General features: G+C 35.7%; 1 long non-coding RNA gene across 1 annotated transcript; it reads right to left on the reverse strand.

Annotated features, from left to right (window-relative positions):
• Positions 1–21893: 21893 nt before the first annotated feature.
• On the reverse strand, positions 21894–23576 carry LOC114754101 (uncharacterized). The gene is made up of 3 exons (XR_003741103.1): positions 23542–23576; positions 22842–22909; positions 21894–22078 (listed from the first exon to the last, which is right to left on the reverse strand). It is a non-coding gene; the product is annotated as an uncharacterized LOC114754101 (long non-coding RNA).
• Between the last annotated feature and the right edge of the window lie 211 nt (positions 23577–23787).

The raw sequence follows: 23787 nt of genomic DNA on the forward strand, positions 1-23787 counted from the left end.
CCTCTTGTTTCTTCCTTTGTATTCTTGAGTTTGATGGTTAAAAAATATAGAATCCCCTAAGAGGAGGTGCTGGCCTAGTTTATATAAGTTTAGGGGAGGATGATTTTGATGTTATATCTAGTTAAAACACAATGATTAGAGGTTGTTTGAAGTGGAATTGTGTTAGCCTTTGAAAGATTTTATGATATGGATGCTTGAGAATCTATTCAGCCAAGTCTAAATCTGTACCTTAGGATGAATTTTTGATTATTCTAAGCTTCTAATGGATTTAGAACGGAAAATTATGTGGAAACAAGTTAAAAATGTGAAGTTCGAAGCATTAGAATCAAAAGTGGAATTTTAGGAATTCTAAGAGTACTATTCGACCAAACTGATTTTTGGTAAAGGAGTCAGATTTTCATTAATCTAAGATTATATTTGGATTCTTTGAGAAAAATTTTGTAGAATTAGCCTAAGGGAACAATTTTTACAAAGCTAGAACATTAATCCAAAATTAAGAGAAAAAGGGTTAAGTTCAAGAAGTTTAGTCTTGAACTTTATTTAATCTCTTAGTCCTAACAGATTGTATGATCAATGTGACTATGTTTAGGACCTTGAAATATCCAATAGGATGTTTGGTGATGTTGACCGAATGCCAACATGATTGGAAAGTCAAGGGAGTCAAAGGAAATGTAAGAGGAAGCTTGAAGTCCAAGGTAGTGAACTTACCTATTGTCATTGATTGATGTTGTATGCTTGTGTATTGCTGTGTACATGTTATTTGAATGTTATTGTGACATGTTTTAGCTGCTGTAATTTCTATTCATGATGAGTAGATTATGTCTTCATGGCCATGCATCAAAAAGTTAGCTTTGAACATGCTAATATGTCACTAATTAACAAGAGAATAAACAAGTTGCGTGGACTTCATTAGCATCTATCTAGCATGATTAATATGGTATTGTTTGCCACTGAGATTCTCCTAAATCTCACTCCCTCCCTCCCAACCATTTAGGTCAATGAATGATGGGTAATAATGGCATGAGAAGCAAGGAGAAGAAAGTGGATAATTATTGATGTTAATCAATGAGATTAATATTCAATGTATAATTCTCCTATGTTGTAAATTACGTTCATGGATGCCTTGATGCAATTTATGTTCATATAATGCTTATGGCATGTATGAAAATATATGAGCATGAATGGGAAAGAGTAAACCCAAGTTATGTATACTAAAGAAATAAAAAGAATTAAAGCAAGCAAAGGTGAAAGGATAAAGTGTAGGTCTTGTAGCAGTTGGTTTCGAGTTTCAGTTTGATCTATCAGTGAACGAGTTAAGTCACAAAATTTGACAAACTTATAGTACACATCTTAAGCTTTAAAATGAGAGGTAGATCATCTCAGTTGGATGTGTACACAAGGAGATATGATTTTCCAAAATTGAGGCACAGAATCTGGAAGTTCCAGATTTTACCAAATGAACAGTAATATTTATCCAATAAGCTGTACGAATTGGGCAAGGATTGTCACACTGTCACACCTTACTTATATAATATTTTAGAATCCATTTAGAATCCTTTTTGACCATATTGGATGGTCTTGAGCTCAAAAATCACCTTTGGGACATTACTTTTTCGAAATTACTGTGCACTGTGCAAATTTCAGATTACAGGTCCAGCTTTGAAAAAGCATAACTAATTCTACAAAAATCTTATGGAGATGTTTCAAAATTCTACGGAAAGCTCTTTCAATGATCTTTAAGGGAAAAAATCCATTGATACTTATTCTTGCCCAATTCATACAGTTTATTGGATAACAATTACTATTTATATGGTAAAATCTAGACTTTCTAGAATCTGTGCCTAAACTTTGGAGATTCATATCTCCTTGTGTACACATCCAAAAGAGATGATTTACCTCTCATTTTAAAGCTTGGGACATGTACTGAGTCTGCTAAAAATTGTGACTTAACTCATTCGTTTGATAGGTCAAACTGAAGTCCAAAACTAACTGCTGCAGGACCTACGTTTTATCCCTTAACTAACTTTTGCATTAATTCTTTTAATTTCTTTGACATACATAACATGGGCTTACTCTTTCCCATTCATACTTATGCATTTTTATTCATGCCATAAACATTATAAACACATCATTGAATTGATGGCATTCATAACATAAATTTACAACATAGGAGAATTATACATTGAACATAATCTCAATCATTAACGTCAATAATTGTCTGCTTTCTTCTCCTTGCTTCTCATGCCATTAGTGCCCATCGTTGATTGACCTAAACAGTTGGTTAGGGAGGATTGAGATTCGGGGGAATCTTAGTAGCAAACAATACCATATTAATCATGCTAGATGGATGCTAATGCACTACACGTAACTTGTTTATTCTCTTGTTAATTAGTGACATATTAGCATGCTCAAAGCTAACTTCTTGATGCATGGCCATAGAGACATAATCTACTTATCATGAATAGTAATTATAGCAGTCAAAACATGTCACAATAACATTCAATAACATGTACACGGCAACACACAAGCATACAACATCAAGCAATGACAATAGGTAAGTTCACTACCTTGTACCTCAAGCATTCCGCTTACTTTTCCTTTGACTCCCTTGACTTTCCAACCATGTGGGCATTCGGTCAATATCACCAAACATCTCTTGGATGTTCCAAGGTCCTAAACATAACCATAATGATAACACAATCTATTAGGACCACTAAATTACATAAAGTTGAAGATTAGCTCTCTTGAACCTCAACCCTTTCTCTTGCTTTTAGGGTTTTCTTTCTAACTTTTATAACGTAAATCTCACCATTTTTCATTCTTAAGATCCATTTCTTGTCAATTAGGACCACTTTAGATGGCCTTAGATTCAAGAAGATCAAATTTGGAAATTTTGGTTCGCGGGTACTGTTCACGCAGAAACTCCAGAATTTTTGCTCAACTTTGAAAATTCATAATTAATTCTATAAAAATAAAAATTGAGTGGTTCCAAGTCCCACTGAAAGCCCCTTAAGTTAAATTTAAAGAAAAAATAGTTTCAAGAACCAATTCTATGCTGAACAGTACCGGAATTGTATGGAACTCGACACTCTTCCAAAAGTTCAATACTGTTTCAGATTTCAAACCCTAAATTTGAAAAATCACCATAAATCGTACACATATCCAAATAAAGTGTTTTACCCATAGATTTAAAGCTTATAGAGTGTAATTTAAGCATGCAAAGTTTCAGAATCAGATACAAAAATTAACTCATTCAAAACAGGCATCAAATCATCACATAATTCTTTCAATTTCCACATAGATCCAACTTGAAACAACCTCTAATCAATGTGTTCTAACCAAGTTTAACATCAAAATCATCCTCCTTTAACTCTTATTAATTTTGGCCAGCACCTTGCCCTAAAGGAAACCAAATTTTTTAACCATAAAAACCAAAGATTCAAAGCAAGAAACAAGAGGAAACAACTTACTAACCTTAGATCTAAACTTGGTTGATCAAAGTAGGTGTCTTCCTCTTGATTTAAGCTTCAAGAATCAAAATTGCAAGAGTTTCCCCTAGTGTTCTTCAGCTTGGCCAAAAATGTGAAGGAGGGAGGGTCTATTTATAGCCAAAAATTTGGCTTGAATGGACCAAAATGCCCTTGGTAGCTAGAAGAAGGAGTAAGGGCAATCTTGGAAGTTCAAGTGGACTTTTGCATCATCATTGCATCACTTTCTTGCATCATGCTTACCTCATTCTTCTAGAAGGTGCCAAGTGTCAAAAATGTGGTGGAGGACAAGGGAGATTAGATCCTAGCCATTAGATCAAACTTGGTTCATAAGTTTCCTCTGAATTTACTTGGCTCATGTTTCTCCGGCTTTTTTATGACCTCCCGGAGCATAGAAAATTCTTCTATCTACTCCGTAAATTCCATTTAATTCTAGAGAATATCTATGAATTTTCTTAAGCCATAACACTTCCTTTAAGCCTTGCGTAAAAATTCATTTACTAAAATACTCTTTTATTAGCAAAACCGGCTTTTTAATTTATTAAAGCCACTCCATTGGCCTTTTGGTTGCGGGACTGTAACATCTAGACTTTTAGGCCTAGAAGCATCAAAAGTAGCCTGAATTGGATAGGCTACCATACCCTTTTTGAGCAGAAGTCCCAAAGATGAGAAAGGAAGTCAAAGCAATTTCAGAGACTAAACTGCAAAGTAAAAGTTTTTCAAGGGCTTCAGTATAATCAAGGTCAGAGACTCCAGTAAAGTCTTGAAGGCCTAGAGAGAGAAAAGAGACTAGATATAGGCCAAAGGTTAAGTTAGAAGCCTCAAAGAGAGGATTATATGAAGTTAAGTCCAAGCAGGGACTAAACTGTAAATTCAAAAAGTTATGACCAGTAAGGGCAAAAATGAAAGAGTGTACAGAAAATTCCAAGAAAATTCCAAAAAATGGGAAATAATATTCTAAGACTCTTCTATAAAGAGAAAAGATGAAAATATCCTTGAGATAGCTTAAATGGAATTTATGAGGGTATGGCCAGTAAAAAGTACACTGTTTGAGGTAATTATTTAAAATAGCAAGAGACCTAAAAAATGTACGTAAAAATGAGAATTAATTGGTTGAAAGGTTATACTAATTTATAAAATTAGTCCCGTAACCAAAAGGCCAGTGGAATGGATTTAATAAATTAATGAGCAGATTATACCGATAAAAGGGTATTTTAGTAAATGATTTTTATACAAGGCTTAGAGGAAGTGTTATGGCCTGAGAAAATTCATAGATACTCTCTAAAGGGGGATTTATGGAGTAGACAGAAGAATTTTCTGAACCCCAGAAGGCTATAAAGAAAGTCAGAGAAATGTGGGCCAAGTAAAATAGGAAGAAACTTAAGGGCTAAGTTTAGATCCGACGGTTATGATCTAATCTTCCTTCTCCTCCACCATTTTTGCGACACGTGGCCTCTTCTAGAAGCATGATGCAAGGATGATGCAATAAGGTGATGCAATGATGATGCAAAATGTAACATCCAGACTTTTAAGCCTAGAAGTTCCAGAAATAGCCTAAATTAAATAGGTTACCAGACCCCTGTGAGCAGAAGTCCCAAAGATGAGAAAGAAAGTCAAAGCAGTTTCAGGGACTACACTGCAAAGTAAAAGTTTTTAGGGGTTCGGGTATAATTAAGGTTAGAGGCTCCAATAAAGTCTCGAAGGCCCAAAAAAGAGAAAAGAGGCTAGACACAGGCCAAAGGTTAAGTTAGAAACCTCAAAGAGAGGATTGTATGAAGCTAAGTCCAAGTAGGGACTAAACTGTAAATTCAGAAGGTTATGACCAACAGGGGTAAAAATGGAAGAGTACGCAGAGAATTCCAAGAAAATCCTAAAAAATTGGAAATAATATTCTAAGGCTCTTCTATGAAGAGAAAAGATGAAAATACCCCTGAGGCAGCTTCAACGGAATTTATGAGGTTATTACCGGTAAAAAGTATACCATGTGAGGTAATTATTTAAAATAGCAAGAGACTTCAAAAATGTATACAAAAATGAGCTTAAATGGTTGAAAGGTTGCACTAATTTATAAAATTAGTCCCGCAACCAAAAGGCCAGTAGAGTGGCTTTAAGAAATTAAAGAGCCGGTTTTGCCGATAAAAGGGCATTTTGGTAAATGAATTTTTATGCAAGGTTTAAAGGAAGTGTTATGGCCTAAGAAAATTCATAGATATTCTCTAAAATTAAAGGGAATTTATAAAGCAGACAGAACAATTTTCCGAGCTCCGAAAAGCCATAAAGAAAGCCGGAGAAACGTGGGTCAAGTAAATTCGGAGGAAGCTTATGAAACAAGTTTGATCCAACGGTTAGGATCTAATCTCCCATCTCCTCCACCACTTTCATGACACTTGGCATCTTCTAGAAGGTTGAGGTAAGCATGATGTAATAAGATGATGCAATGATGATGCAAAAGTCCACTTGAACTTCCAAATTTGCCCTTACCCTTTCTATTAGCTACCAAGGGCATTTTGGTCCATTCAAGCCAAATTTTTTGGCTATAAATAGAGCCTCTTCCCCTTCATATTTTCAGCCAACATGAGTTTAAGAGGAAAAACTCTGTCAAGATTTAGAGAGAAAAACGTAGGGGTGAAGGCCAAGAAGAAGGAACAAAGTTCAAGCTTCAAGATCAAGGTATGTGGTGGCTGTAGCATCTGATTTGATACCTATTTCGAATTAGTTACTGTTCACATCTGATTCTGAAATTTGGTATGCTTGTAGTACACTCTGTGAGCTTTAAATCCATGGGTAGAACACTTCATTTGGATATGTGTACGATTTATGGTGATTTTTCAAAATTAGGGTTTGAAATCTGGAAACAGTGTTAAGCTTTTGGAAGGGTGTTGAGTTCCGTACACTTCTGGTACTGTTCGGCGTAGAATTAGTTCCTGAAAATATTTTTCCTTTAAATTTAACTTAATTATCTTTCAGTGAGACTTGGAAACACTCAATTTGGATTTTTCTAGATTTAATTATGAATTTTCAAAGTTGAGCAAAAATTCTGGAGATTCTGCGTGAACAGTACCCGCGAACCAAAATTTTCAGATTTGGTATTCTTGAATCTAAAGCCATCTAAAGTGGTCCTAATTGATAGGAAATAGATCATAAGGATGTAAAATGATAAGATTTATATTAGAAAAGTTAGAAAGAAAACTCTAAGACTAAGAGAAAGGGGTTGAGGTTCAAGAAAGCTAGTCTTGAACTTTATGTAATCTAATGGTCCTAATGGATTGTGTCATCATTATGGTTATGTTTAGGACCTTTGGAACATCCAAGAGGATGTTTAGTGATGTTGACCGAATGCCCACATGGTTGGAAAGTCAAGGGAGTCAAAGAAAAAGTAAGAGGAAAGCTTGAGGTGCAAGGTAGTGAACTTACCCTTTATGTGCTTGACATGGTATGCTTATGTGTTAGTTTGTATTTGTTGTTTGAATGATGTTGTGACATGATGATTGTTGCTGGAAATGCTGTTTTTAATATGTTCCCATGGCCATGCATTTTTATACCAAGCATAAAGCATGATGGCATGTCACTAGGTAACTTAAGTTTATGAAAAACTACATACCATACACTAGCATCCATCTTGTGCATGTATGTGGTAATGTTTGCTACTGAGATTCCCCCGAATCTCACCCCCTCCCTAACCAACCATTTAGGTCAATCAATGATGGGCACTAAGGGCATGAGAAGCAAGGAGAAGAAGTGGAGAATTATTAATACTAATGATTGATGTTATTATTCAATGTATAATTCTCCTATGCTGTAAATTATGTTATGAATGCTATTACTTCAATGTACATGCTTAGGATGTTTATGGCATGAATAAAAGTATATGAGTATGAATGAGAAAGATTAAGCCCATGCTATGTATGTCAAAGAAATAAAAAGAATTAAAGTAAGGAGATATTAAGGGATAAAACGTAGGTCCTGAAGCAGTTAATTTCAAGCTTCAGTTCGACCTATCATATGCATGAGTTAAGCTACGGAATTTTTTACACTTATAATGCATATCCCAAGCTTTAAAATGAGTGGTAAATCACATCATTTGGATGTGTATACAATGAGATATGAATTTTCGAAGTTAAGGCGCAGAATCTGGAAAGTCCAGATTTTACCAAATGAATAGTAATCTTAATCCAATAAACTGTACGTTTTCAGTGAGGATTAGTTCATTTGAATATTTTTCCCTCAAAGAGCATTGAAAGAGCTTTCCGTAGAATTTTGGAACACCTTCATACGATTTTTCTAGAATTAGTTATGATTTTTCAAAGTTGGACCTGTAATCTGAAAACTGGACAGTGAACAGTAATTTCCCGAAAATTAACGTCCAAATTGAAATTTTTAAGTTTAAGACCATCCAAAGTGGTTTGGAATGGTTCTAAATGACTGCTAAGGTACTATATAAGTAAGGTGTGACATTTTTTGGTATCAGAGCAGAGGTTCTGGCATAGGAAGAAGAGAACTACCTGCAAGAATTTAGAAAAGCCCAGTTCAGGTTAGAGCTAGTAGTGGAATACTAGCTAAGGTCCAACTAAGGTTATGGATTGGAAGTGAATGCTCTAGGGAAAATAAGTAATAAGGATCTTTAAATGAAGTTGGGATCCTCTGTTAGAAAGGTACAGATAAGATGATGATAAGGAGTTATACGCAGAGGAAGGTAGCCACTGTGTAAAGATAAAGAGACTTCCCTCTAAAGAAAAGGGGATAATGGCTCATAAGTCAGATAGAGGTATGAGTCTAAACCCTAGAAGAAAAAGGGTTAAGTGGCAACCTAAGTTAGATACAATTACTGTAGCCTTGATACAAGGTTAAGGCAGCACGATCAAAGTAGTTATCTTTGATTCCTAAATAGATATAAAAAGGTCAGAAGAGCTAAAGATTAATTTCTGCCACTGATAATCCCTGAGGATAAGGGAAAGCAAAAGTGCTAATGGCCCAGAGTTGTGAGCCAGACCCTTCCTTTATTGCTTGAAAGGAAGTAGTTGACTTAGTTGGGGATTACAGTGAGGCTAGGACATGGAAGTCCTTCAGGCAGCAGTTAAGGTTACGATAAACAAAGCTAAGTAAAACCAACAGAAGTAAGAGAAGGTATGTTTTGTCATGATGAACCAAAGAAAATGGTGGCGAATAAGAATTCTGGTCATGACGAATAGAGATAGTGACTCTCAGATGCTGAGGTGGTATCTTGGCACGACTTGATGGACTATGAGGTCCTTGAGAGTAAGACTGATAGAGCTCAAAGAGAGAGTTGTAGCCACTATTTAAAAGCTATCAGATTCCCCCTCAAGAGGAAGAGTAATGATGAGTTGAACAAGATAGTTAGGGGTTGAGTCTGTACACCGCTAAGAGGGTGTAGTGGCCACTTAAGCTGAGCAAGCTCTTAAAGCCTCGTTAGAGATGGGGCACTATGATAGAGTAGCTATCTCAAGTTCCTGAATAGATAAATAGGAACATGGAGATAGTAAAGTCAAGGTAGATAATCCTAGTGGAATTCTTAGGGATTAAAAAGAAGAGAAAGAGATGAGAATGAGACAGATAGCCATGCGAGGAACTAGCATTATGAGATTGGCATGTTCCCGGTGATGTTAAGAGATACTTAGTCACGTGGGGTTAGGTTGAGAGGCACCCTTTCCAAGGGATAAGTTCTTGGCCAGGAATCTTCCTAGAGAAAATAGGAATTGGTCCTCCAAGTCAGAATTGACACTGCTCTAGATGGAGCAAAATGCCCTATCCGATCAGGGAAAGGGAAGCAGCCGAGGCAAGGCAAGTGGAGTTGACCTTACCTAATGGAAGCACGACTAGCCAAGAATAAAGCTAGGCTTAGATGTACCTGAGCTTAGCAGAGTGCTAGAGTAAGCAGAAAGAAAAAGAACCTCAAAAGTCCTCTCCCTATGACTTCCAGAAGCAGCTGCGAACAGAGAAAGAGGCTCCCTCTCGTAGGGATAAGATGTCCAGTTGGCATGCTACGAACATAGCAACCAGTAAGAGCTTACACTCCTTATATTAAAATGTCAGACATTATGCATGTTAGAGTATGCTCGTACTGAAAAGTAAAGTAGAGAAAAGAGAAGTTGCATAAGTCCTCTCTCTGTACTGTTCTAAAGTAGTAAGAGACGGTAAGAGCAGCTGGAAGAGTAAGAGAACTCCTAAGACAGATTGGCTTAGGCACCTAAAGAGACGAGTAGGTAGCCTAGGGAATTGACAGGAGGCTTAAGAAAATGGTATTGGTTCTTGGAACAGTTTTGGGGAATTATTAGTATGGTGACCAACTGAGTGGAGATGACTTCACTTAGTCCTATGGTCTAAGTCTCCCAGAGATTGGTACCTATTTGGGAAGATGAAGACCAGGGACAAGTTGAGGATGTGGAAACCTCCTTCAGTTGTAAACCAGTACTGAGAGAGTACCCATGATTTCCTTCCAGATAACCTTATCATTAATTAAGCTGAATTTAATTTTCTCCCGATTAATAGAGGAAAGCCAAAGTTAGAGGAGTTAGAGCCATAAGACCTGAAAAAGAGACACTCAGGCTAGCTCTAAATAGGAAGAACCCATGTGACACAGAGACAGACTGAGTATTGACAGGTAAATCCTTAAGATAAGGAGAGAGACAAGAATGTAAGCTGAATAGATATGACTAAAGGTAGAATAAGAAGGGCCTAAGACAGCAAGGTACTAGGGTTTGCACCTATCTGCACTATTCAGGTAAGCGTGCTTAGGCGAAAGTAACCCAATGATAAGTAAGTGTTGGGAAGTTCTTGTAGAGGTCCTGACTAACGTGTAAGCAGAGTATTGGTTCAAGCAAAGCCCGGTGTGAGAGAAAACCTAATTAGAAAAGTAACCGGTGACTAGGGTTGGTCCAATTGAGGTTACGATATTGAGGTGTTTTCTTTAAGGGAAATAGATATAGAAGAGAAGTAAGGAATGACAAAGAGTAACTTGAGAGATAGGTAGTCACTGCTATGAGACTCCCCCTCAGGACAGGAATGGTTGGGCTAAGAGAGCTTGACCAGGGAATGAGTCAAAGTTGTAAGACGCCTCCTGAGGGTAATGGCTAAGAATATGGTAAGCCAATAAGAAATTGGAGTCTAGACCCTAATAGGGAAGCAGGGTGACAACCTAAGCCTCGGGTAATTACATAAAGGTGCCTGACTGGAAGGTCACACAGCGGAGATGTTTTAATGATTAATGCCTGCTGTGTAGTATGGTCACTTTATGACTAGCATTTGACCATAGAAACAAATGGTTAAGGATACAATAAGCCTGTCAGAGGTATAAGTCAATGCCCTAGTAAGGGAACTGAATATCAACCTGTACCTTAAGTAATCGATATGACCTCGATAGAGGCATGGTAACAAAATGAGATGTTTTGAGATTTGTTCAAATCCCTGAATAGAGGTGGAAATTCCTAAGGGATAGTGAACCAAGAGGGACAGAGATTAGATGACAACGAATGAAGGGTCAATGATGACCTAGGTGCCAGACCTAAATACCGCATAACAAGGTGATTAAACATTTACTATGTGATGTGATGTGATGAGGGTATGGTGATCAATATCTGACCATAAGAATAATTGGTCAAGAGGTAAAGAAAGTTAGAAAGAGTAAAGTGAGGCAAGATCCCTCTTAAGGATAGAGATGAAAGAAAATGAATAAGAACATGGTAGTGGATGGTTGCATAACTAATGAACAAAGAAGATAAGCAAGTTCCTTGCGATACCTAGAGCTCGATGATGCTTAGAGATATGATAATGTCAGGGACTAAAACAATATTCTTTTATGTCCCTAAGGTATCTAATAGCGTGCAACCATGGCAATTAGGCCATTAAAGAATCTAAGAAATGAGATTCCTATAGATAGATGCCACTGCTTATAAGATTGAGTAATCCAGTAGAGAGGCACTCTTTGATAGAGATATGGTATTCGAGGAATGTACCCTGGCCGAGATTGCATGAGGAAAGTCTTGACCATGAAGTACCTCTCTAAGATTGGGAAGTGGTTCTCTGGATCAGAGTGACGCTGCTCTAGTAAGAGTAAGCTATCCTCTGAAGGAATGAAACAGAAAGCAAGTGGTTGAGTTGACGATGCTCCAGTTAAAGCAATCTGTCCTCCCACAGGAAAAACAGAAGTAGCCGAGATAAGGCACAGGAAGACCTTACCCCAGAGAGAGAGAGTGAAACTAGTTAAGACAACAGAAGTGTGATATGCAAACAGATGCTCCTCGAGCTTAGTAGGGTACTACGGAATACTAAAGGATAATGAGAATGTGATGATATAAGTCCTCTCCTGATGCTGTCCAAACTATTAAGAGACAGCGAAGACTACAGAGTCCTAAGACAAGGTAGGCTGGCATTGATATAATAGCAAGTTAATGGGCTCTAGAGATGAGCCAGTGCCTAGGGATTCGAAAGGCACAAAGAAAGGAAAGTGACTTAAGGAAGCTAAAACGAAGGGCTAAAGAAATAGGGAAAGGCTAAGAATTTCAGGAGTTGACAGAAAGGATTGAGCAATGCCTAAGAAGACAATACTGATATCTGTGATTAGTCTTGGGGAATAATCAGTCAAGTTACTAGCTGAGTGGAGGTGACTTATTTTATTACTCAACTCTATGGTCCAGAGTCTCCTAGAGATCCTAAGATGGCTCAGATGGATGATAGTATTCCAGGGTCATAGTGGATCCTAAAGAGGCTTACGGTAGAGCGCAGTAGCTCTCGAGGTCATAGTAGACCAAGCCTAAGAGAAAGTAGCTGAGCCATAAGGGTAAGAGTACAGTACCTCTTTGGGAAGACGATGACTAGAGATGAGTTTAAGATACTGAAATCTCCTTCAGCGGTGGACTAATATAGAGAGAGTACCCTTGACTTGTTCCAGACATGTCTATTGTCGTTTAGACTAGGCACAATTCTGTTCTAGTCAATGAAGGAAAGAAAGGAGATATGCCCTTAAAGTAAAGAGGAATGGCAGGGTATACAGCAAAGGATAGATAAAGGCTGTATTAAGAGAACCCAAAATGCCATGGTATAGTAAAATACCAAGAAGACAGGTATACTGTCATGGTATTATAATGAAAGAATGAGCCTAAAGTATAGGAAGAATATGAGCAGTGGTGACAAAATACTTAAAAGCAAGGGCCATGCTCATCTGAATGACATAAAAGTTTAGAACGACGAGTTATGTAAGTATGAAGCCCAGGGTGGAAACTCGGAAATGAGGTATAATGAAAAGTTGCAAAGGTCAGAGTTAAGTATAAGTAGGGATACTCCCCTCAGGTAACCTCTCATTAAGGGTAAGAATAGAGGTTTGACCCGAAATTTCGAGGACGAAATTTTTTTGAGAGGGGGAGAATTGTAACATCCAGACTTTTAAGCCTAGAAGTTCCAGAAATAGCCTAAATTTAATAGGTTACCAGACCCCTGTGAGCAGAAGTCCCAAAGATGAGAAAGAAAGTCAAAGCAGTTTCAGGGACTACACTGCAAAGTAAAAGTTTTTAGGGGCTCGGGTATAATTAAGGTTAGAGGCTCCAATAAAGTCTCGAAGGCCCAAAAAGAGAAAAGAGGCTAGACACAGGCCAAAGGTTAAGTTAGAAACCTCAAAGAGAGGATTGTATGAAGCTAAGTCCAAGTAGGGACTAAACTGTAAATTCAGAAGGTTATGACCAACAGGGGTAAAAATGGAAGAGTACACAGAGAATTCCAAGAAAATCCTAGAAAATTGGAAATAATATTCTAAGGCTCTTCTATGAAGAGAAAAGATGAAAATACCCCTGAGGCAGCTTCAACGGAATTTATGAGGTTATTACCGGTAAAAAGTATACCATGTGAGGTAATTATTTAAAATAGCAAGAGACTTCAAAAATGTATACAAAAATGAGCTTAAATGGTTGAAAGGTTGTACTAATTTATAAAATTAGTCCCGCAACCAAAAGGCCAGTAGAGTGGCTTTAAGAAATTAAAGAGCCGGTTTTGCCGATAAAAGGGCATTTTGGTAAATGAATTTTTATGCAAGGTTTAAAGGAAGTGTTATGGCCTAAGAAAATTCATAGATATTCTCTAAAATTAAAGGGAATTTATAAAGCAGACAGAACAATTTTCTGAGCTCTGAAAAGCCATAAAGAAAGCCGGAGAAACGTGGGTCAAGTAAATTCGGAGGAAGCTTATGAAACAAGTTTGATCCAACGGTTAGGATCTAATCTCCCATCTCCTCCACCACTTTCATGACACTTGGCATCTTCTAGAAGGTTGAGGTAAGCATGATGTAATAAGATGATGCAATGATGATGCAAAAGTCCACTTGAACTTCCAAATTTGCCCTTACCCTTTCTATTAGCTACCAAGGGCATTTTGGTCCATTCAAGCCAAATTTTTTGGCTATAAATAGAGCCTCTTCCCCTTCATATTTTCAGCCAACATGAGTTTAAGAGGAAAAACTCTGTCAAGATTTAGAGAGAAAAACGTAGGGGTGAAGGCCAAGAAGAAGGAACAAAGTTCAAGCTTCAAGATCAAGGTATGTGGTGGCTGTAGCATCTGATTTGATACCTATTTCGAATTAGTTACTGTTCACATCTGATTCTGAAATTTGGTATGCTTAAAGTACACTCTGTGAGCTTTAAATCCATGGGTAGAACACTTCATTTGGATATGTGTACGATTTATGGTGATTTTTCAAAGTTAGGGTTTGAAATCTGGAAACAGTGTTAAGATTTTGGAAGGGTGTTGAGTTCCGTACAATTCTGGTACTGTTTGGCGTAGAATTGTTCCTGAAAATATTTTTCCTTTAAATTTAACTTAATTATCTTTCAGTGAGACTTGGAAGCACTCAATTTGGATTTTTCTAGATTTAATTATGAATTTTCAAAGTTGAGCAAAAATTCTGGAGATTCTGCGTGAACAGTACCCGCGAACCAAAATTTTCAGATTTGGTATTCTTGAATCTAAAGCCATCTAAAGTGGTCCTAATTGATAGGAAATAGATCATAAGGATGTAAAATGATAAGATTTATATTAGAAAAGTTAGAAAGAAAACTCTAAGACTAAGAGAAAGGGTTGAGGTTCAAGAAAGCTAGTCTTGAACTTTATGTAATCTAATGGTCCTAATGGATTGTGTCATCATTATGGTTATGTTTAGGACCTTTGGAACATCCAAGAGGATGTTTAGTGATGTTGACCGAATGCCCACATGGTTGGAAAGTCAAGGGAGTCAAAGAAAAAGTAAGAGGAAAGCTTGAGGTGCAAGGTAGTGAACTTACCCTTTATGTGCTTGACATGGTATGCTTATGTGTTAGTTTGTATTTGTTGTTTGAATGATGTTGTGACATGATGTTGCTGGAAATGCTGTTTTTAATATGTTCCCATGGCCATGCATTTTTATACCAAGCATAAAGCATGATGGCATGTCACTAGGTAACTTAAGTTTATGAAAAACTACATACCATACACTAGCATCCATCTTGTGCATGTATGTGGTAATGTTTGCTACTGAGATTCCCCCGAATCTCACCCCCTCCCTAACCAACCATTTAGGTCAATCAATGATGGGCACTAAGGGCATGAGAAGCAAGGAGAAGAAGTGGAGAATTATTAATACTAATGATTGATGTTATTATTCAATGTATAATTCTCCTATGCTGTAAATTATGTTATGAATGCTATTACTTCAATGTACATGCTTAGGATGTTTATGGCATGAATAAAAGTATATGAGTATGAATGAGAAAGATTAAGCCCATGCTATGTATGTCAAAGAAATAAAAAGAATTAAAGTAAGGAGATATTAAGGGATAAAACGTAGGTCCTGAAGCAGTTAATTTCAAGCTTCAGTTCGACCTATCATATGCATGAGTTAAGCTACGGAATTTTTTACACTTATAATGCATATCCCAAGCTTTAAAATGAGTGGTAAATCACATCATTTGGATGTGTATACAATGAGATATGAATTTTCGAAGTTAAGGCGCAGAATCTGGAAAGTCCAGATTTTACCAAATGAATAGTAATCTTAATCCAATAAACTGTATGTTTTCAGTGAGGATTAGTTCATTTGAATATTTTTCCCTCAAAGAGCATTGAAAGAGCTTTCCGTAGAATTTTGGAACACCTCCATACGATTTTTCTAGAATTAGTTATGATTTTTCAAAGTTGGACCTGTAATCTGAAAACTGGACAGTGAACAGTAATTTCCCAAAAATTAACGTCCAAATTGAAATTTTTAAGTTTAAGACCATCCAAAGTGGTTTGGAATGGTTCTAAATGACTGCTAAGGTACTATATAAGTAAGGTGTGACATAAAAGTCCACTTGAACTTTCAAAATTGCCCTTACTCCTTCTTCTAGCTACCAAGGGCATTTTGGTCCATTTAAGCCAACTTTTTGGCTATAAATAGGCACTCTTCTTCCCCCCAATTCAGCCAAGCTGATGAACACTAGGAGAAACTCTGCTGCCCTTGCATCTAGAGAGAGAAAGAACTATTTCTAGTGAGAGAAAGTCCACCTAAGTTCAAGCTTCAAGATCAAGGTATGTGGTGGCTGTAGCATCTGATTTGATGCCTATTTCGTCTTAGTTAATGTATGTATCTGATTCTGAAATTTTTCATGCTTAAAGTAGACTCTGTAAGCTTTAAATCCATGGGTAGAACAATTCATTTGGATATGTGTACGATTTATGGTGATTTTTCAAAGTTAGGGTTTGAAATCTAGAAACAGTGTTGAACTTTTGGAAGAGTTTTGATTTCCGTACAATTCCGGTACTGTTAGGCTTAGAATTTGTTCCTAAAAATATTTTTCCTTTAAATTTAACTTAAGGAGCTTTCAGTGAGACTTGAAGCACTCAATTTGGATTTTTTTAGATTTAATTATGAATTTTCAAAGTTGAGCAAAAATTCTAGAGTTTCTGCATGAACAGTGCCCGCGAACCAAAATTTCCAGATTTGGTATTCTTGAATCTAAGGCCATCTAAAGTGGTCCTAATTGACAAGAGATGGATCTTAAGAATAGAAAATGATAAGATTTATATTAGAAAAGTTAGAAAGAAAACCCTAAGACTAAGAGAAAGGGTTGAGGTTCAAGAAAGCTAGTCTTGAACTTTATGTAATCTAATGGTCCTAATAGATTGTGTGATCATTATGGTTATGTTTAGGACCTTTGGAACATCCAAGAGGATGTTTGGTGATTTTGACCGAATATCCACATGGTTGGAAAGTCAAGGGAGTCAAAGGAAAAGTAAGAGGAAAGCTTAAGGTGCAAGGTAGTGAACTTATCCCTTATGTGCTTGACATGGTATGCTCATGTGTTGGTTTGTATTTGTTGTTTGAATGATGTTGTAACATGATGATTGTTGCTAGAAATGCTGTTTTTAATATGTTCCCATGGCCATGCATTTTTATACCAAGCATAAAGCATGATGGCATGTCACTAGTTAACTTAAGTTTATGAAAAACTACATACCATACACTAGCATTCATCTTGTGCATGTATGTGGTAATGTTTACTACTGAGATTCCCTCGAATCTCACCCCTTCGTAACCAACCATTTAGGTCAATCAATGATGGGCACTAATGGCATGAGAAGCAAGGAGAAGAAGTAGAGAATTATTGATGCTAATGATTGATACTAATATTCAATGTATAATTCAATGTATTTAATGATAAAGCTTATGGCATGTATAGGAATGTATGAGCATGAATGGGAAAAAGTAAGCCCATGTTAGGTATGCCAAAGAAATAAAAAGAATTAAAGTAAAGAGATGTTAAGGGATAAAACGTAGGTCATGGAGCAGTTAGTTTGGAGCTTCAGTTTGACCTATCATATGAATGAGTTAAGCTATAAAGTTTGGTATACTTATAGTGCACATCCCAAACTTTAAAATGAGTAGCAAATCACCTCATTTGGATGTGTATACGAAGAGATATGAATTTTTGAAGTTAATGCAGAGAATCTGGAAAGTCCAGATTTTACCAAACGAATAGTAATCTTAATCCAATAAACTGTATGTTTTCAGTGAGGGTGAGTTCAATTGAATATTTTTCCCTTAAAGAGCATTGAAAGAGATTTTTGTATAATTTTGGAACACCTCTATACGATTTTTCTAGAATTAGTTATGATTTTTCAAAGTTGGACCTGTAATCTGAAACAGGACAGTAAACAGTAATTTTCCGAAAATTAACGTCCAAATTGAAATTTTTAAGTGTAAGACCATCTAACATGGTCTGGAATGGTTCTAAATGAATGCTAAGGTACTATATAAGTAAGGTGTGACAGAAACTAATTTTATAAATTAGTACAACCTTTCAACCATTTAACCTCATTTTTGTATACATTTTTGAGGTCTTTTGCTATTTTAAATAATTACCTCAAACAGTATACTTTGTACTGGTCTTAACCTCATAAATTCCATTTAAGCTGCCTCAGGAGTATTTTTGTCTTTTCTCTTCACAGAAGAGCCTTAGAATATTATTTTCCATTTTTTGGGATTTTCTTGGAATTCTATGTATACTCTTTCATTTTTACCCCTGTTGGTCATAACTTTATGAATTTATGATTTAGTCCCTGCTTGGACTTAGCTTCATATAATCCTCTCTTTGAGGTTTCTAACTTAACCTTTGGCCTATATCTAGCCTCTTTTCTCTCTCTAGGCCTTTGAGACTTTACTGGAGCCTCTAACTTGATTATACTTGAGCTCCTGAAAACTTTCACTTTGCAGTTTAGTCCCTGAAACTGCTTTGACTTCTTTTCTCATCTTTGGAACTTCTGCTCAAAAAGAGTATAGTAGCCTATCCAATTCAGGCTATTTCTGGTACTTCTAGGCCTAAAAGTTTGAATGTTACACACACCTTTATTTTAAACCCCATTATACATTATTTGGAACTATTTGGAATCATTACAGGATGGTCAAACTAGGTAAAAACCAAGATTTAAAATTTTTGATTTCGGTTACCATTTGTGTAACTCTTAAAAATTAGGTCAACTTTGAAAAATCATAACTGAATGTAGAAAAATCAAAATAGAGTGGTTCTAAGTCTCACGTGAAGCTTATGAAATGCTCTATATAGGAAAAATATTCATAGGTATCAATTTCTCACAGATCAATACCAATTTCCACGCAATTATGTATTGTTCATCTGGTAAATTCTGGAATTCCCACTATTTTTGTCCAACTTTGGAAGGGTATAACTCTTTCCACAAAATTCCAAATTTGATGATCTACTACTTGATTTGAAGCTAAAAATATGTCTTATAAGTCTGCCAAATTTCAAATCCAAATTCAAATATTTGCTATTTATTTCATGTGTCCCAAGTTTGGTCATTTCTAGGGAAGTTCATCCCCTAATCATACTTGGTTTTATCTTTTCTTAACCTTTTACCCATCCTTAATCATATGGGCTTTAACACATGCTTACACATAAACATACATGTTTGGCTCCTACTAGGAGCTATTATCCAACAAACATTACATAATTTGTAACATTCCATAACAAGTTCCAAAAGTCATTCTGGGGTGTAGTTAATATTCACTTAATCTCCAGAACTACTTCCTTGTCTCTGCCCTTGCTTGAACTCCCTCCTAGGTGGTGTTAAACATAAGAGTGAGATTTCAAAGAAATCCCAGTAGTAAAGAATCACAATTATCATGCATTCATGCAAACACTACATGCAATGCTTTTGTGCATTTATCTTGCTTATGTGTTCATGCTTTTATGCCATGGAAAGTAAGCTATCATACACATATTCAGAGGACATAATGCCAAGGCAACATAATTCAAACATTGTAGTCAACATTTGCAACAAAGCTTAGTCACATCATGGCACACTTTGCACACATACACATTAACACAATAATGTAAGCAAGAAAGCAGTCAAAATATAATTCAATGCTACCTTTTGACACTTGGTTCTTGATTTCCTTTAAGTTCAAGATATTCTCTTAAGTTTGGCAAGGTACCTATCAAACCAACACCAATGCCAATCATTCAACAATTATTCAAACACATTACACATTACTTAAACATTAAACCCCCTTTCTTTGGATTTTTGGCCTAATTGTTTTCCCTTTGATTCAAGAAACCTCCTTGGCCATTCCTACATGATTTTTCATGTAGAATTCAAATATCAAATCAGATTTTACAAAATCTAATCTCTTCCTTAAGTTCTAGTCAAAACAGAAACGAATTGTACAAGGGAAGATGTCAAAATTTCCAACTTTGATTTTTAATGCTTCCAACTTCAATTCCTCTACATATCCTTACACAAAAACACCCAAGGAATTCAATGGAAGCATCAAAACCATCAAAATCCAATCCTAAGTCCATGAATTCAAAATGGCTGAACACCTCCCCTTAGGTTCCTAAATTTCCACATTTGATTCCAATGAATTAAAACATACTTTCATGGCACAAACCTACCCAAAATCACATTTCAAATCCATTAGAACCATTAAAACACATATAATCAAATCCCATCCTTGAGTTATTGGTTTGGCCAAAACAATGTTCTTGCACCCTAAGAGGTTTCCTTTCCATAATCCATTCCAAAACAGCACCAAACACAACAACACAAGCTCATAACTCAAATTACTATCCTCTCTTAGAACTTCCTGCAAAACAGAAATGGAACAGCACTTCTCCCTCAATTTTAGTCATGATTAAGCCATTGAAAATGCATCAAATTAAAGCCTAAACATACCTTAAGGAGTCTTGGATTAAAGCTTGATGATTAGCCTTGGATTGGAAGTGGTTTGAAGGGTATTTGGAAGCCAAGAAAATAGTTGTGTAGAACCTCCCCTCTTTTGTCAATTTTTGTCCGAATTTTGAGTGAATTATGGGGGTATTTATAGACCTCATTTGCTGCCCAAAAACTTTCCCTTGCGCAGCTATTTTTGCCCAAAGATTAAGTGCATAAGTTGGTCAAAATGAGGGGGCAATCCTAGCCACACATGCTTTGACTTAATTTCAAGAGAGTTAATCCAATGGTTGAGATTTTTCCACCAATTGCTCCAGATGTTTCTTGAGCTGGGGAGTATGGTTTTTGGGCTTAGTTATAAGGGAACTAAATGGGAAAAATTGGTTAGGAAGTAATGGAATTGGTTAGGATAATTCAAAAATTCATTTGGTCACATAATACCCAATTTCTTGCTCCCTGTTAGGAAAAATAGCTAAGCGCTTCAAAAATTCCATTTATTTTCATGATAAATACCTATTTATTCCAAAAGTATAATCTGAAAGTTTTGGAAATTTTTCAAGACCTCTAGGTATTTATTTCACATTTTCTCCGAAATCAGGTCTTTGCCGATAGGAATTTGGAAGTAAATTCCCCATAAATTATTTTCTATGTTTATAATGCTTGAAAACAATTTTATAAATTCATATATATTCCTAGGGAGTGTATCTATATTTTTACTTGAATTTTTTGGGCCCTTAGGTAATTAAAATAATTATACCCCTCAAATTACCCTGTATTTTTCCCTATTTTCCCAAAAATAATTATTTTTTGGGAATTTTCACCAAAATTTATTTTGGGCTATTTTCACTCCCAAAACATCATATGTGACTCAAAAACACCTAATTCCACCTTTTTCTTTTTTTGGAAAATTTTTAAGAACTTTTCTCAAAATTACTGTTTTGCCCCTAGGGACCCGATAAAGTCAGTTTCATCCCATTTTAGGTTTTCATGTTTTATTCATACCTTATGCTTATCAATCATGTCTCATTCCTTATATTCCCATTACTAGGGTTTCAAATTTTGGGATATTACAAGGATAGTCCAATTGGATATTTTTTCCTTAAAGAGCATTGAAAGAGCTTTCCGTAGAATTTTGGAACACCCCCATACAATTTTTGTAGAATTAGTTATGATTTTTCAAAGTTGGAACTGAAATCTAAAAAATGTGTAGTGAATAGTAAATTTGAAAAGTAACATCCTAATAGAGATTTTTGAGCTCAAGAGTGTAACAACGAAACTACTACACTTATAAAGTAATCAATATCAAAAAGTTAACCATGATAGAAAAAAACTTTGTAAAAATATTTAGAAATACTATCATGGTTATATAAATATCCTAAATCATATGAGATTAACCATGATAGAAAAAGAGTTAAACCAATCCATAAATATGTCTATCATGGTTAAAAGAACTTTCCTAAATTAACTGCGTGCAAAAAGATATTCATAATGGATAGGGCTTTGGGTATTATAAATCTAGAATATCATTTTCAACCATAAGCCCATAACACGATTTTACTAAATAGTACCTTTCATAACTTTCAACAAAATCAAAAGTCATTTCATGTCAAAGATCACTGTGGATTCACCACTCATATCAAACAAAAGAAATCACATGCAAATGCCTAAAGGCCTCCGGCCTTCTACCAGCATACAGTCCAGTAACAGTTCTCAAAAGTACACTGTCAAAATAATCAATCTCAAACATATCAGAGTATGTGGAATGGGCCCTATCATGGCAATATACATCTATCCAACACAATCAAAAGAGTGGAAGCGCTACAATTTTGCAATAGCAGCTCAAGCTTCCGGAGCCTTCCCTGACTGACCCGAACGGGAACTATCACCTGGAAAAGTGTTAAATCAACGGGGTGAGACAAAAGTCTCAGTAACCAGCAATCCTACTTATCAAGCATACAAGTAAGTGCTCGTGACGTGTCAAGTGAGACAAAAGCAAATTCATAGTATTCCAACAAATTTCATATTGTCAAAGCATATAAAAAGTATAATCAATAATCTTTTCACCTCCCTTATATCCACCCACCTTATATCCTCTGACTAAACCCATGGGCTAAATCCTCATCCATGTGACTGGTAATTAGACAAGCTCACCGATCAAGTGATATGGACCGGCCAAAATCCACAGAGCACCAGACCGGACCATGGGTTCCCCCTCTAGTCTACTAGTAGGGTGTCAATGCCCTATAATGAATAATTGGGCCAAAGGACCAATCAGTGTACACCTGATGACCCTACCACCTTATATCCTCAAATGTACATAATTCACCCCCTTATATCCTCTTTGTTATAGTACCCATCATCAACATCCGCCACCCCTCATATATCAACACTCAAAATATTGCATTCATAAACAATCATCAACATGTAAAAATCAATTGGGATTTTCCATTTTTCAATTGACTCATAATACCTAAGATCATCATAATAGTAAACATATATCTTTTGCAACAAAAGTCTCACAAGACAATTTCAATAACAACATACTTTCATAGCTCACATCGTAATTCAATAATATTTCATAAATTCCTTATAATTCAAAATCAATCACAAACAACCTACGAGCATGAATAATAAGTGGAAAGTGGTTACCTCTTGTCTAGAACAAGTATTACCACAAGGTTAACCCCGTGCTCATACCAATAGCCCAATAATTTAATCTACACAACCAATACATTTACATATCAATACACAAGCTATTTAATTAATTACTTAAACTAAAACATATATATATAAGTTAAAGTTTCTAATTCTATGCTAAACCCAAACCTCTCATAACCCATAATTAAGTCTTTTAGCACAAAATTTATATATCCTCACAATCCAAAATTTTCATTTAAACATTTCAAGGTATTTACTTTAATACAGATTTTTCTCAAATTTTTAAATCTGAAATTATCATATTTAAAATTCAAAAATCCTATTTTAACTTTAAATCTCAAAAACCAACCATTAGAAATTCACTATACATCAAATGCATCTAAGTAAATAATTTAATCAACAGTTTCATGGTATAAATATCATATTTTTCATAAATAAATATCTGTTTAACTAAAATAATTCATTTAAAAATATTAGGTCAGTCAATAAATAAAACTAAACTGATAGAAATGATCTACTAAAATAGCTCTACAATATTATGCTTACCTATCATCAAAACTCAACACTTGCTTCAAACCCTAAACCCAAAAATTATCTCTAAACAGTATAAAACTACCATCATTAGATAGATTTAGATGAGTGGAAAAACTTTCATGAAGAGAGTTTAATGAAAAGAAGTCATTTGGCTTACCAAAATGATCTGCAAAGTTGAAACCCTACTGGAAAAATGAGAGGAGGCGCCGGAGAAGGTGAAAAAGAAAAACGTCGAAATGTTTCTCTCTCTGGCCCCCAACGGTTAAAATAATATTTTGGCAAAAATTCCAGTTAAAGACCCCATATTAAAATGGGACAAAATTATAGTTTGGTACCCCGTTTTTTTCCCATTTTTTTTAATCCGTTTTATTATTATTATTATTCAGAAATTTCCTTATACATA

Source organism: Neltuma alba, unplaced genomic scaffold, assembly GCF_004799145.2.
Source record: "Neltuma alba isolate B1F8T4 unplaced genomic scaffold, ASM479914v2 tig00010080_pilon, whole genome shotgun sequence".
Lineage (NCBI taxonomy): Eukaryota > Viridiplantae > Streptophyta > Magnoliopsida > Fabales > Fabaceae > Neltuma > Neltuma alba.